Source organism: Anomaloglossus baeobatrachus, chromosome 1 (genome assembly GCF_048569485.1).
Source record: "Anomaloglossus baeobatrachus isolate aAnoBae1 chromosome 1, aAnoBae1.hap1, whole genome shotgun sequence".
Classification (NCBI taxonomy): domain Eukaryota; kingdom Metazoa; phylum Chordata; class Amphibia; order Anura; family Aromobatidae; genus Anomaloglossus; species Anomaloglossus baeobatrachus.
The window spans coordinates 197389221-197404535 of record NC_134353.1 but is presented as its reverse complement, the minus strand read 5'-3'; the positions used below and the strand labels follow the sequence as shown (position 1 = coordinate 197404535).

Below are 15315 nucleotides of genomic sequence, written 5' to 3'. Positions count from 1 at the left end.
AAAGTGTACTGGAAAGTTTCTTATATTCACGTGTTCTTGATTTATATATGAAAAATTAAAACAATCGCTACTCCTTATGTATTTCTTGTTATGGTACAGTGTTAGCAAATGCTGTTGCTTTTTTAAGCGTCCATTGCATGCATTTCCCAGAAGAGCACACTGCGAAAAATCATAGTTCCTGATTTATAACATGTGAACGCAGCCCTACAGAGAGGGTGGCAGAGCACAGGGAGCAACAATCACATTTGCAGAGGATGCGGAAGTGGAGCCTGCTAACGTCAGCACATGCTTCAGCTGCATGTGCATCCAATCAGAGGCCAGCACCTGACGTTAGCGTGGATGTCAAAGGCATCACATGGCAGTGAAGGTTGAATTCAGCTGCAGGCCTCTGTGATGGCTATAGAAGAGGATGCCACGGGACGCTATGTGAGGGTACAGTGCTAGCAAATGCTGTTGCTTTGAAAGTGTCCATTGTATGCCTTTCCTAAAACAGCACACTACAAAAAAATCATTGTACCTTATTTATAACATGTGAACGCAGCTCTAGAGAGAAGATGGCAGAGCACAGGGAGCAATGATCACGTTTGCAGAGGATGCAGAAGTGGAGCTTGCTAACGTCAGCACGTGCTTCAGCTGCATGTGCATCCAATCAAGAGGTCAGCACCTGACGTTAACGTGGATGACACAGCCATCACATGGCAATGAAGGCTGAAGTCAGTTGCAGGCCTCTGTGTTGGCAATAGAAGAGGATGCCACGGGACGTTATGTGAGGGAAGGTGAGAAGAATAGTTGTTTTTTTTTTTTTTTAATGAATGAAAAAAGCGGAAGAACAGGATGCAGCATTAAAGGGTGGGCACAGGAGAGGGGACATTATATCAGAAAGTGGCACAGGATGGTGGAAGGGGACTGGATGGGGACATTGTACCAGAATGGAGGATATCATACCAGAATGGGGGACACTAAACCAGGAAGATACAGGTCTGGATATGTTCACACTTACAGTTGGTTTCCAATACACTCATAGTGATGACCTATCAGAGTTGACACCCACAGCGCCATCGATCAGCTGCTAGCAGCTCTTTTATCAACTAGATGCAAAAAGTGTGATGGAGCCGAAATCGATGACTGTTTAGTGGCCACTCTCAGGTACTGCAGAACAGCCACAAACTGAGTTCCTCTCCACATGCGTCTTTACACTTAGCTGCTGCTGAAGCTGCTTGCAGATGATCTGTGGAGGAGGTCAGCTATCAGCTTCTCAGCAATCTGATGTAGATGATCATTCCTACGTATAGTTCATCAATATTGGTTTAGTAGAAATCTCTTTTAAACCTTATAAAATTGCACTAAGTTCATTTGAATTTATACCAGTTCAATACAATCTTACTTTTACATGTAGAAAGAAAAGTTGGTTGGTGGTGGTCAGACATCAATGAGACATACATCTTGGGATTTGTCAGATTTAGAGACAATTTAGAGGGATTCTGTCAGCATAGAAGGCTTGTCCAAACCGAATACAAACACTCAGTGCATGATAGTGTGGCTAGCCATTTAAGGACACCTTTCCACTTACTTGTTTTGCATCTTCATCATCCCCTCTTCTTTGACTGACAGATTTGGCTTTAGAAAGTCGGAGAAGGGCTCCGATAAGGGAAAATAAGGAGGTGGGAAAGTGCACTTAAATGTTTGGCCCCACCATGAAGCACTGAGCTCCTGTACTTGTTCCTGGTTGGAACAGTCATTCTGTGTTGACAGTCTCCCTTTAATAAAGGGCACATCTGTAAGTCAGGTATAGAAACAGACATCAGAGCACTACTATTGTAGCGTTTGAATACTACATGTAGGATCCCTCTGAGACTCCAGCTAATTTTAGGGGTCACAACTCTATGTGATCATACTTTGGGGATCTTTTTTTTAAAAAAAGTAATTGCTTGATGTGGTGGGTGGATCTGCTTTATGATATGGAAGAAAAATAAAAAAAAAAAATAAAAAAGTTTTGTATAACGTAATCTGTGCAAGTTTCTTTTATACAAATAAAGTCCATTAAAGGGAACCTGTCAGGTCCAATATGAACCCAGAACCACGAGCTATTCTGGGTGCATATTGCTAATCCCTGCCTAACCGTCCCTGTATACACTAGCATAGATAAAGGGATCTATAGAAAAAATATTTCTAAAGATCTTTTATAGTATGCTAATGAGCGCAGGGACTAGTCCCCTGGGCGTTAGTTCCCCTGGCTAGTCAGCCTCATTAGTATGTTAGTACGCCCCTGTGGGTGTGCTAACATGCTAATGAATGCGCAGTGTCACAGGATGATCTCACTCACCTCTCCACAGCCATTGCGTCCGACGCTGGATGTTGGCTCAATGCGCATGCCTCCAAAGTGTGGGTCATGCGCACTATGAAGCTGGGTGTACGTGTCCTGGCTTCAAACTGAAGTAGTGCACAATGACCCAAACTTCGGGGTCATGCGCACTGAGCTGAAATCCACTGTTAGGCCCTGTGTGCACTTGCTGGTTTTTGCAGCGGATTTCCTGCGGATTTGCTGCATGTTTCGCTGCAGAAAATGTTCATAACATCTCTGCAGTGATTCACCAGCAAAACCTATGGGAAAAAAAATGCTGTGCGCACTATGCGGATTTTGACAGCTGCATGTTTTGCTGCGGGATTCCTGCAGCAAAAAACAATTGCATGTCACTTCTTTTCCGCAGGAGCTGCGGGATTTCACTCCAATGACTGTAATATAATCGTGAAATCCCGCAGGGAATAACGCAGGTAGCAAATTCTGTGCGGTTCATTGCGTTTTGCTGCGTTATTCCCTGCGGTATTTTGCGTTTTCGGGACATAATGTTCATCACTGCCTGCGTTTTTCAAGTGATGTAAGTCCCGGAGTGTCCCCGGCTCTTCCAGATTACCGTGATGCGGTGGCAATCCAGGTAATAAGGAGTTAAATAGCAGCGGATCGTTGCCATTTAAGTCCAGGCTTAATCATGGCAGCGTCTATGAGACAGCTTTCATGATTAACCCGTAAGTAAAGTGAATAAACACACACACACCGAAAAATCCTTTATTTTAAATAAAAGACAAAAAAACCCCTCTTTCACCCCTTTATTAACCCCTCCCAACACACAGCTCCGGCGTAATCCACCGAGGTCCCACGACGCTTGCAGACTGCTGCAGCCGCGTCTGACACACTGTACTTAATGCAGCTTCATAACAAGCCTGCAGAGGTAATTACAGGTAATTTCTCACGGTCGGTAATGTGAACACTCTACCGCTCGGTAGAATGTAGTGTGTTCTCACAGGGACTCTATCTATTGATTGATAGAGGACAGATCAATCTATTGATTATCTATCCATCTATCTATCCTTCTATCTATCTATCCTTCTATCTATCCTTCTATCTATCTATCTATCTATCCATTATCTATTTATTTATCTATCTATCCATTATCTATCTATTTCTCTATCTATCTATATCAGAAGGAAATTACCTTTTTTTTTTTTTCCAATGTGCTTTATTGCATTAAATGCATTAAAACACATGTACCAACCCGCGAAAAAGTCGCACCAAAACCACACCAAAACGCAATAAAACGCATGTGGATTTCGGTGCGTTTTTTTGGCGTTTTTTTTCCGCGGGTGCGGAAATCTTTCAGAGCCTGCGGAATTTTCTTAAGAAAATTCCATTTTCTAGTGCGCACAGGGCCTTAAACGCAATGGCGGCGGAGAGGTGAGTGAGATCATCCTCTGACGCTGCACATTCATTAGCATGTTAGCACACCCACAGGGGCATGCTAACATGCTAATAGGGCCAACTAGTCAGGGGAACTAACGCTCAGGGGACTAGTCCCCTCGCTCATTAGCATACGGTAAAAGATCTTTAGAAATACTTTTTCTATAGATCCCTTTATCTATGCTAGTGTATACAGGGACTGTTGGGCAGGGATTAGCAATATGCACCCAGAACTGCTCGTGGTTCTGGGTGCATATTGGACCTGACAAGTTCCCTTTAAACAGTATTTGATAATCCAAAATGTCTGGCACTTCTATTGAGCACAGTACTGTTTTGTTGGGATTGTTATTAGCGATGGGCGGACCTACACTGTAAAAGTCCGGATTCTTTTGGGTTAAAAAGTACCTGAGCACTGACCCCAGGCCCGCAGTTCTCATAGAACACTGGGTAACTATCTTGGTCCAGGAAATCGGGTAATTAAAAAAAAATAAAGGAAAAATAAATAAAAAAAGGGGAACGCATGTGCGTTATAGAGTCTCTCATGCAGCTGTTCACTGCTTTTGGACCACTCACACTACTTCCAAGGCTGCTCATTAACCTCATGCATATGGACTGCGTCCCCCGCCCACGGCAGCCTCTGATTGATTGCAGTTATACGCGCCCCCACCGTGTGTGACAGCATGTCTGACTGCTTTCAATCAGAGATGCTGTGTACATACCTGTAGTGTAAAAATAAATCAATAAAAAAATTGTCATAGAGAACCCCCATAGTCCGCATGCGGGTTTGTTTTTTTTTCAATTAAAGAAAGAATTTTAAAAAACGACATGCAGTCCCACTCAATTTTAATACCCAGCCATGATAAAGCTGACAGCTGGGGGCCTAAAAATAGCAGCTTACAGCCGCCCAAGATTGTGGAGTCTATTAGATGCAACAATCCTTGGTCTTTATGCAGCTCATCCCGAGTGCGCTGATGTGGCTACAATCGGGGTAATAAGAGGTTAATAACAGCTCACAGCTGCCACTAAGCCCTAGATTAGTAATGAGAGGTGTTTAGGAGACCCCCCTAGACTGTAAATGAAAAATAAACACAAACACTGAAAAAAATCTTTTATTTGAAATAAAATACAAAGAAAACACCCTCTTTCATCCCTTATTTAACTCCCCAAACACCCTAGTCCGACATAATCCACACGAGGTCCACAACAATTCCAGCTCTGCTAGATTACTGAAGGCACAGCTGCTGTGGGCTTCAGGCAGAGGCTGAGCTGCAGCGATGAGTGGTGACGTACCTCAGGATATCTTTGGTAACAGCTGGAGGTTCCCATGGTCCTCTACCTGTCACCGCAGGTAACCTGACCTCAGTTAACCTCATTGAATTAATTAATTTTTGCCAAGAGATGCAGATTTGGTGCTGAAAGTTCTACACTATAATCTTGAACAAAATGTACACCTCCTGGCAAATTCGCATGCGCTATGATGCGGTATTGATGCAATTGTTTTTTGCCAGAAGCTATAGATTGGGTGCAGGAATATGGTGTACAAATCTTAGCACCAAATCTGCATGTCTTGCAAAAGAAAATGTGGTTTCATGGTAGGAGATGGAATCGTCGTGTGACTTTGTGTGGATTACATCGGACATGGGTGTTTTGAGGATTAATAAAAAGGATGAAAGAGTGTATTTTTTGTATTTTATTTCAAATAAAGGATTTTTTCTGTGTTTGTGTTTATTTCTTTTTACTTACAGATTAGTAATGGGGGGTCTCATAGCCCCCCCCATTACAAATCTAGGAGTGAGTGGCAGTTGTGAGATGTCATTAAACCCTTATTACCCCGATTGCCACCACACCAGTGCAATCGGGATGAACCGGGTAAATTTCCGGGATTGTTGTATCTAATGGATGCGACAATCCTGGGCAGCTGCAGGTTGCTATTTTTAGACTGGAGAGCCTCAATAACCATGGTCCTCCCCAGCCTGAGAATTCCAGCCCCCTGCTGTTGGCTTTATCATGGCTGGGTATCAAAATTAAAAAAAAGCTGCATGCAGTCCCTCTTATTTTGATACACAGCACAGATAAGCATACGGCTGGGGGCTATATGCTTTATCTGTGCTGCGCATCATAATAAGGGGAGACCCTACGCCAATTTTTGATTAATTTATTTATTTTTACACTATAGGGAGACACCCAGCGCCTCTGACTGAAAGAAGTTAGACATGCTGTAACACAGGGTGGGGGTGCATCTGACTGCAATTAGAGATGTGGGGACTGCCAGTGGGAGGGGAAAGCAGTGCATATGTATGAAGGATGAACTGCTTCGAAAGTAGCGTTACAGCCGTGCTGGAAACTGGTAGTATAACGTGCCTGCTCCAGTCCCAAAATCCCTTCTACCACCATTTTAAAGCCCCGGATTCTGGTCCCCACAGACTTATATGGGGACTGGGGTCGGGTCAGATATCCGTGATCAATTCCGATCCGGAATCATGGTTTTTTTTTGTTATTTTTTTTAAACCCAGTTTGACCAGCCGATCCTGGGTACCTGCGAGTCTGCTTATCACCAATTGTTATATTTTCTACCAATTCAAGTAAATTTTATATACCTTCTTTGCCTATAATGTCCTCGCACGTTCAGGTAATTTTCTTATATTTTTCTTACTAGAGATGACTGGACCAGTTGAAGTTCAGTTCGGTGGGTTCAGCTGGACTTTAGATACAATTCTGTTCTGGACACGGACTTGAATTGAACCTCATTTGAAGTCACTGATTGGGCAGTTCGGCTCTCAGCCCATATGCAGCCAGCCATAGACAGATAACTACCGAGGGAGGGTGGGAGTTTTTTTTTACATTTTTGTTTGGTGCACAAACTCTTCTGGTCATGCTGTTGTTACCCCCAGTGCGCACCATTCAAACACTGCAAGCAGCTCACACTGGGTTGAGCACCGAGCATAGCCATGCACAGTGATGTTCATGCAAGTGGTTTGCATACATAAAGCACCCGAACCCAAACTCTGTTTTTTTTGGCAAAGTCTGTGTTTGGTACAAACACCAAACCTCGGATTCCTTACCATTTTCAAGATCTTTGCTTACTGTCAGTAAATGTTTGCCTACAATCAGAGTCTGAATACTTGTCCACTAACGAACTGTAGAGCATGACTATACAGAGAAGCGTACTGGGGCACAACTCTTAGGAGTACTTTACACGTTGCAACATCGCTAGCATCGGCTAGCGATGCCGAGCGTGATAGTACCCGCCCCCGTCGCACATGCGATATGTGGTGATTGCTGCCGTAGCGAACATTATCGCTACCTGCTCGGCGATGTCGCTATGACTGCCAAAATATCCCTTCTTCAAGGGGGAGGTGCGTTTGGCATCACCGTAATGTCACTAATCGGCCGGCCAATAGAAGCGGAGGGGCCTAAATGAGCGGGACATAACATCCCGCCCACCTTCTCCCTTCCGCATTGCCGTCGGGACGCAGGTAAGGAGATGTTTTTCGCTCCTGCGGGTTTACACACAGCGATATGTGGAGCTGCAGGAACGACAAACAACATCGTACCTGCGGTCGACCCAACATTATGAAAATGACCGATGCTACACAGATCACCGATTTTCGACGCATTTGCGATCGTTTATCGTCGCACAAAGGATTTACACGTTGCGATGTTGTTTCCGGCGCTGAATGTGCGTCACTAACGACGTGACCCCGACGATATTTCGGATGCGATGTCGCAGCGTGTAAAGTACCCCTTAATCATTGAAGACAGATTTTATCACAAATGTATAAAATTCAGCCCATCCACGCAGTCTTCTTTACCAACTTTTATGAAAAAATAGCTCTCCCTAAAGAGTCCAATTAATGAAACTGATCATTTTACTATAAGGGTATGTGCGCACGTTGCTTTTTACCTGCTTTTTTGCTGCTTTTTCTTCTGCGCTGTTTAATGCCAAAATGGATGTGTTCTTCTATTCAAGCAAAGTCTATGGGAATTTGGGTTTCTTGTTCACACTATGTTGTTCAAAATGCTGCCTTTTTGTGGCAGAACTTTGGTCAAAAACTCAGCTTTGCAGTGCAAAACCCAAATGGCAAAAACAATTGACATGTTGCTTCTTTGAAAAGCTGAGTTTTTGACCAAAGTTCTGCCTCAAAAAGGCAGCATTTTGAACAACATAGTGTGAACAAGAAACCCAAATTCCCATAGACTTTGCTTGAATAGAAGAACACATCCATTTTGGCATTAAATAGCGCAGAAGAAAAAGCAGCAAAAAAGCAGGTAAAAAGCAGGTAAAAAGCAACGTGCGCACATACCCTAACAGTATTATCAGCATTGCAACAAGCCAGATAAGGAAATTTCTTACTTTTAAATATTCCACAATCAACCATGAGTGATATTACTGAAAACTGGAGGGGACTACAGCAACTCTTCCATAAAGTGGCAGACCACGTAAAGGAGGAGTAGGGTAACTGAGTGCCGAGGAGCATAGAGCATATCCTAACCTCCTCTCGTAGTAATATCTGGGCGGCGTGAGCTTCATGGCATAGATTTCCATGGTGAGAAGGTTTACATTACAAAGCACATTGGTGTAAAACACACTGCTACTGTACTCGGGAGAAGTGAAAATGTGTTCTGTGATGAATCACTTCTCTATGGGATTGCTGAGTGGCAGGAGAATCTGCATTGTGCCAGGTGTGAATTTGGTGGAGGAGGAATAATGTTATGGTATTATTTTTTCAGGGATTGACCTGGACCCCTTAATTCCCGTGAAGGGAAATCTAATGCCTGCTTTACACGCTTCAATAAATCTTTCAATCCGTCGTCGGGGTCAAGTTGTAAGTGACGCTGGATCCACTGGATCCAGCGGTGGATGCAGCGGTGGCTGCGGGTAACCTCAGTGACAGCTCAGCTGATCGCGCTACTCACCTCAGTTGCTGCGTGGAGGTGAGAGGAGCAGCGGTGAGTAGCGCGATCAGCTGAGCTGTCACTGAGGTTACCCGCGGCCACCGCTGCATCCACCGCTGGATCCAGTGACAGCGGGTAACCTCAGTGACAGCTCAGCTGATCGCGCGGCTGTCTTCATTAGCTGTGTGGAGGTGACAGGAGCGGCTGTGTCTGCTGCAGCTCCGGTCACCTCCATGCAGCAGAGCTGGAAGCGACGCTGCATCATCCTGGAGGACACCGGACAAGGAGGGCTTTTTGGGGCTGATTAAAGTGGTGAACCAGGGTATATGTTTGTGTTTTTTATTTATAATAAAGGATTTTTTCGGGCGTGTGTGGTTATTTACTGTAATTTACAGATTAATCATGGAAGGTGTCTCATAGACGCCTGACATGATTAATCTAGGACTTATTGGCAGCTATGGGCTGCCAATAACTCCTTATTACCCCGATTTGCCAACGCACCAGGGCAAATCGGGAAGAGCCGGGTACAGTCCCAGAACTGTCGCCTCTAATGTATGCGGCAATTCTGGGCGGCTGCTGACTGATATTGTTAGGCTGGGGGGCTCCCCATAACGTGGAGCTCCCCATCCTGAGAATACCAGCCTTCAGCCGTATGGCTTTATCTGGCTAGTTTTAAAATTGGGGGGGACCGCACGCCGTTTTTTTTTATTATTTAATTATTTATTTCACTGCACAGTATAGACACGCCCACCGGCTGCTGTGATTGGGTGCAGTGTGACACCTGTCACTCAGCGTAGGGGGCGTGTCTCACTGTAACCAATCATAGGTGTCGGTGGGCGGGGAAAGCAGGGAATACGAGATTGTTTAATGGGCGGCCGGCTTTTTCAAAACAGTAAAAGCCGCCGGAGCAGTGTGAACGCCGTGCAGAGCCGGGGATCGGGGATCGGTGAGTATGAGAGAGGGCTGCTCAATTCACTTACTCAGGAGTTTAGCGGTCACCGGTGAGTCCTTCACAGGTGACCGCTAATCAGGGCGCGACACAGACAGAGCCCCGCAGCATGACCATGAAGTCGGGTGAGGTTCACCCGAGTTCATTCTGATCGTGCGGCTCTTTCTGTGTCTGCTGTCATCTGCCATTCACCTCTGCTACATGGCTGTCTGTGGCTGCTGTCAGCGGCCATGTAGCAGAGCTGAATGGCAGATGACATAGTAAAAACGCATCCCTACACATTACACACGCTTGGCAAGTCAATAAATAAAAAAAAAAAAAAAAAGGGTGCCCAATGCATATGTCACAGAACACATGATCTAAAGGATCGCACACAAAATTGATCAATTTAACATAGACTACTAACGCACGTGTGACAGCAAATGAACGACCTACGTGCAATCTCATTCAATCTCATATGCGACCTGGGCGTGTCACATCGCATACGAGATTGCACACCTAATTGTAAGGTGTAAAGCTGGCTTTAATGTTTCAGTATCTCATGAGTATTTGGACAATTGTAAGCTTACAGCTTTGTGGGAAGAGTTTGGGGAAAGTTCTTTTATGTTCCTGCATGGCTGTGCTCCAGCACACAAACGAGGTCCATAATGTATGGTTGGGGGAGTCTGGTGTGGATGAACTGGACCTGCCGACGAGGAGCGATGATCTTGACCTCATCAAACACCATTAAGATGACCTAGAACAGACATTGTGAGCCAATTCCACTATTAATTTTCTAGCAACTCCAGAGCAGCTCTTCACCTGTAGCGAGCTCCACAGAGAGGAATACTGAAAATTATAGATCATGTGTGACATGTAAACGTTTCACATCACCATGAATTGATTTAAGGAAGGAAAACACAATGTTTATGTATGTGTTTTCTTGATGTCAGGCATATTTCACTGTATAAAATGTGACAGATTTTGAGTGCAGTAATACAGATTATAAGCATTTCATGACACGTTAATACCCAAATGTTATGTTGGTCTGCAGTTTCGGAGCGATGATCTGATTATGTATTGCAGCACTTGCGTTTTTCGCTTCCTAGAATCAAATCTCTGACATGTTGATGAGGCTTCTGAGTATTAAGTCAAGGGATTACCATGAAATAGTGTTATGTATTGACACTATCTGCTTAGAATGTACAATACACATGGAAAGGCATGTAATGTGCATGCAAAGATACCTATCCTCATAAATAAATGTTACATTTTTCTGTCAAACACAAATTCTTAAGTCAATTTGATCAATATTTTGCCTTTCATCCTAAAAATACAGAACATCATATATAAAGGGCACTTTACACACTAGCAATGTCGCTGGTGAAATTACCCGCCCCCGTCGGTTGTGCGTCACAGGCAAATCGCTGCCCGAGGCGCACAACATCGCTTACACCCGTCACACGTACTTACCTGCCTAGCGACGTCGCTGTGGCTGGCGAACCGCCTCCTTTCTAAAGGGGAGGTTTGTGCGGCGTCACAGCGGCGTCACTAAGCGGCCGCCCAATAGAAGTGGAGGGGCGGAGATGAGCGGGCCGAACATCCCGCCCACCTCCTTTCTTCCTCATTGCGGGCGGCCGCACTGACGGTGATGTTCCTTGTTTCTGCGATGTCACACATAGCGATGTGTGCTGCTGCAGGAACGACGAACAACCTGCATCCTGCAACAGCAACGATAATCGTGATTAGAGCGACTGGACAACGATCAACGATATGGTGAGTATTTTTGATCGTTAGCGGTCGTTCGTGCGTTTCACACGCCACGACGTCGCTAACGAGGCTGGATGTGCGTCACGAATTCCGTGACCCCAACGACATCTCGTTAGCGATGTCGTTGCGTGTAAAGCGGCCTTAAGAATTGCAATATTGGGGGGAAAAAAGGATAACACCTAGCATCTAAGGATTGGCATCAGGCATTTATAGGTAGGACTTGGCTTATCATAGGCTTAGGGGTACATTACACGCTGCGATATCGTTACCGATATCGCTAGTGAGCGTACCCACCCCCGTCGGTTGTGCGTCATGGGCAAATCGCTGCCCATGTCGCACAACCTCGCTTACACCTGTCATGCACACTTACCTGCCTAGCGACGTCGCTGTTGCCGGCGAACTTTCTAAGGGGGCGGTTCGTGCGGCGTCACAGCAACGTCACTCAGCAGCCGTCCAATAGCAGAGGAGGGGCAGAGATGAGCGGCTGGAACATGCCGCTCACCTCCTTCCTTCCTCATTGCCGGTGGACGCAGGTAAGGAGATGTTCGTCGCTCCTGCAGTGTCACACATAGCGATGTGTGGTGCCCAGGAACGAGAAACAACATCGCTACTCTCCAGAGAACGATATTTCGTGTTTGGACGACCTCTCCAACACCAATGATTTTTACCACTTTCGGTCACTTGTACGTGTCACACGCTGAGATGTCGCTAACGACGCCGGATGTGCGTCACAAATACCGTGACCCCGACAATAAATCGTTAGCGATGTTGCAGCGTGTAAAGTACCCCTTAGACCAGGGGTCTCAAACACGTGGCCTGCGGGCCGCATGCGGCCTCTCAGGGTAGTTCGTGCGGCACCCAGGCCCGTGCCCCCCTGTTTACTATCGCGGCAGGTGCAGGACAGCCACTGTCTGCGCTTTGTCAGATGAATGTGTTGCTGGCGCTCCGCTCTCGCGCCGGCAATACAATAATCTCACATAAATCACTGACAGTGACACTGCACCTGTCGCGATAGTGACCAGGGGCACGGGTCTGGGGGCCGCACGAAGCAGAGATGAGGCAGCGGAGGGGGCGTGGGACAGGTGAGAAGAATGGTTTGTGTGTGTGTGTGTGTGTGTGTGTTGGACGTTAACCCCTTAGCGACCTATGACGTACTGGGTACGTTATGGCTCCCTAGTACTTAAGGACCCATGACGTACCCAGTACGTCATGGCGAAATCGCAGCCCCGGTGGCTACGATCGCTGCAAATACCTTAAGTTCGGGAGGAGGGGACCTCAGGAGGGGTGGTGTCTCCTCCCCGGATCTACGGAGGCTGTGATTGGCTGACGAACGCCGCTCAGCCAATCGCAGCCACTAATGTTTCAGCCTTGAAAATCGCTGAAACATTGAAATCCAGCCAAGATCAGTGCAGCTGTAGCTGGGTGACGTCTGTTTCACCCGCCCCCAGCTCTGATTGGAGAGACCGGCCTTGTGACCCATCTCTCCAATCACTGTGGATCTGGGGCCGCAGACCGCTCCCCTCAGCTTCACTCCGGAGTCTGTGGAAGGTGAGGGGAGAGCTGCTGACCCATTACTACAGGATGGGGACAAAGTGCACACATTACTATGAGATGGGGATAAGGCTGGGGACATTATAATAGGATTGGGACATTACAAGGATGGGCACAATACTATTGGATGGGGACATTATTACTATAGACTGGGGACATTACTATAGGATAGGGACTAGGATGGGCACATGACTATAGAATGGGGACAAGGCTGGGGACATTACTATAGGATGGGGACAAGGCTGGGGACATTACTATAGGATGGGGACAAGGTGGGCACAGTACAATAGGATGGGGACTAGGATGGGCACAGTACTATAGGATGGAGACAAGGTGGGCACATTACTGTAGGATAGGGACATTACTACAAGGGGACAAGGATGGGAAACATTACTATAGAATAGGGATAATGCTGGGAACATTACTATAGGGTGGGGACAAGGTTCGCACATTACTAAAGGATGGGCACATTACTATAGAATGGGGACAGTACTATAGGATGGGGACATTGCTACAAGGGGACAAGGATGGGGAACATTACTACAACATGGGGACAAGGATGAACACATTACTACAAAATGGGGACAAGGATGGGGAACATTACTTTAGGATGGGGACAAGGATGAGCACATTACTGTGGGATGGGGCACAATACTACAAGGAGACAAGGATGGGCACGTTACAACAATATGGGGAACATTACTAAAAGATGTTGGTCAAAATGTCTATATAGTGCTAATTATAAGACTATTAGTTACAAGAAAGGAATCAAATATATATAAAAAAAATGTTTATATTTAAACAAAGAATGTGCACGTTTGCTATAATGAACAAGTGAAAATGTTCAAAATCAGTGATCCCAAGGTGTGTTAAAAACAATAAAATATATTATATATGGTACCAATAAAAATGTCACTTTGTCCTGCAAAGAATGCGGCCCCCCAAATTATTTTTTTCCCTCTGTGCGGCCCATACACCCAGCCGAGTTTGAGACCCCTGCCTTAGACAAACAAGTCAGCATCTGCTGGGCAATCCCTCACACTTCTGTTTGTTAATTTCCAAGTTTGAGATCCTACATGGATGAATGAGACCACATGGCGGTATCCAAAGTACTAGTTAAATGGTTCAGTGGACACAACTTCAGCTTGCAAAAAATGCTTCTGTGTGTGTTACTCCAAATGGGCATTAGATTGATAGCCTAAGGTAATGGATGTCTATGGTGACCGTATAATACATTTAAAAGAGGTATACTCAAGCTTTAAAGTTATCCCTATGGGATAGCGGTTAGGTTTCCGATTACAGGAACCCACTGCTGGGACTCTCATTGATCCTAAGAACCAGGAATCTGAAGACCCTGGAAGAATAGAGTGGTGGTTGACCTCTCCATTTCTACTAATGAGAGTGCTGAAGATCACCCATGCACTATGCTTGGCAATATCTGGCGGTCCCATGAAAGGTGGAGGAGCGTATGATCGACCTCCGATCCATTTTGCCGAAGCTTTGAAGTGCCCCAGTTCTTGGCATTGGTGGAACACAGGTCAGGATAATGATCAATTTGAGAATACTCCTTTACCCATCATCAAGATATTAGTGACATCTAAAGGGTGCGTCACACGGTACGATATATTGTGCGATCGTTGGAGCGATCGCACCCGCCCCCGTCGTTTGTGCGTCACGGGCAATTAGTTGCCCGTGGCGCACAATGTCGTTAATCCCCGTCACAAGTACTTACCTCTCTAACGACGTCGCTGTGGGCGGCGAACATCCTCTTCCTGAAGGGGGAGGGACGTTCGTCGTCACAGCGACGTCACACAGCGGCCGCCCAATAGAAGCGGAGGGGCAGAGATGATCGGGACGTAACATCTTGCCCACCTCCTTCCTTCCACATTGCCGGCGGCCGCAGGTAAGCTGTATTCGTCGTTCCTGGGGTGTCACACGGAGCGATGTGTGCTGCCTCGGGAATGATGAACAACCGATGCACAGAAGGAGGACATTATGAAAATGAACGACGTGTCAACGAGAAACGATAAGGTGAGTATTTTTGCTCGTTAACAGTCGTTCGGAGATGTCACACGCTACGACATCTCTAACAATGCCGGATGTGCGTCACAAATTCCGTGACCCCGACGACATATCGTTAGATATATTGTAGCGTGTGACAGGGCCTTAAGTCTGTGCTGAAACTCCAAACATTACAGAATTCGGGGCTGATGGCATAACACAATGATTATTTCTAAACACAATGAATTTGCATGACTAATTTCCTCTTGTTTGCATATGGTCTTAGTGTAATATACTCCCAAAATACATTGACATATTTTCACAAACAGTATATTTTGATCTTGTTTTTCATTTGGACTCTCTCTATGGCATCAGTACACCCTAACACCTGCAATCTCAAAAAGCAGTCATATGTATATCACTAGTTAATATAAGT

General features: G+C 45.7%; 1 protein-coding gene across 1 annotated transcript in view; it reads right to left on the bottom strand.

The window, feature by feature from the left end:
- The window catches only part of MAP9 (microtubule associated protein 9), a 238614-nt gene that overhangs the window by 48920 nt on the left and 174379 nt on the right, over window positions 1-15315 (bottom strand). The gene's annotated exons all lie outside the window — the stretch shown is intronic.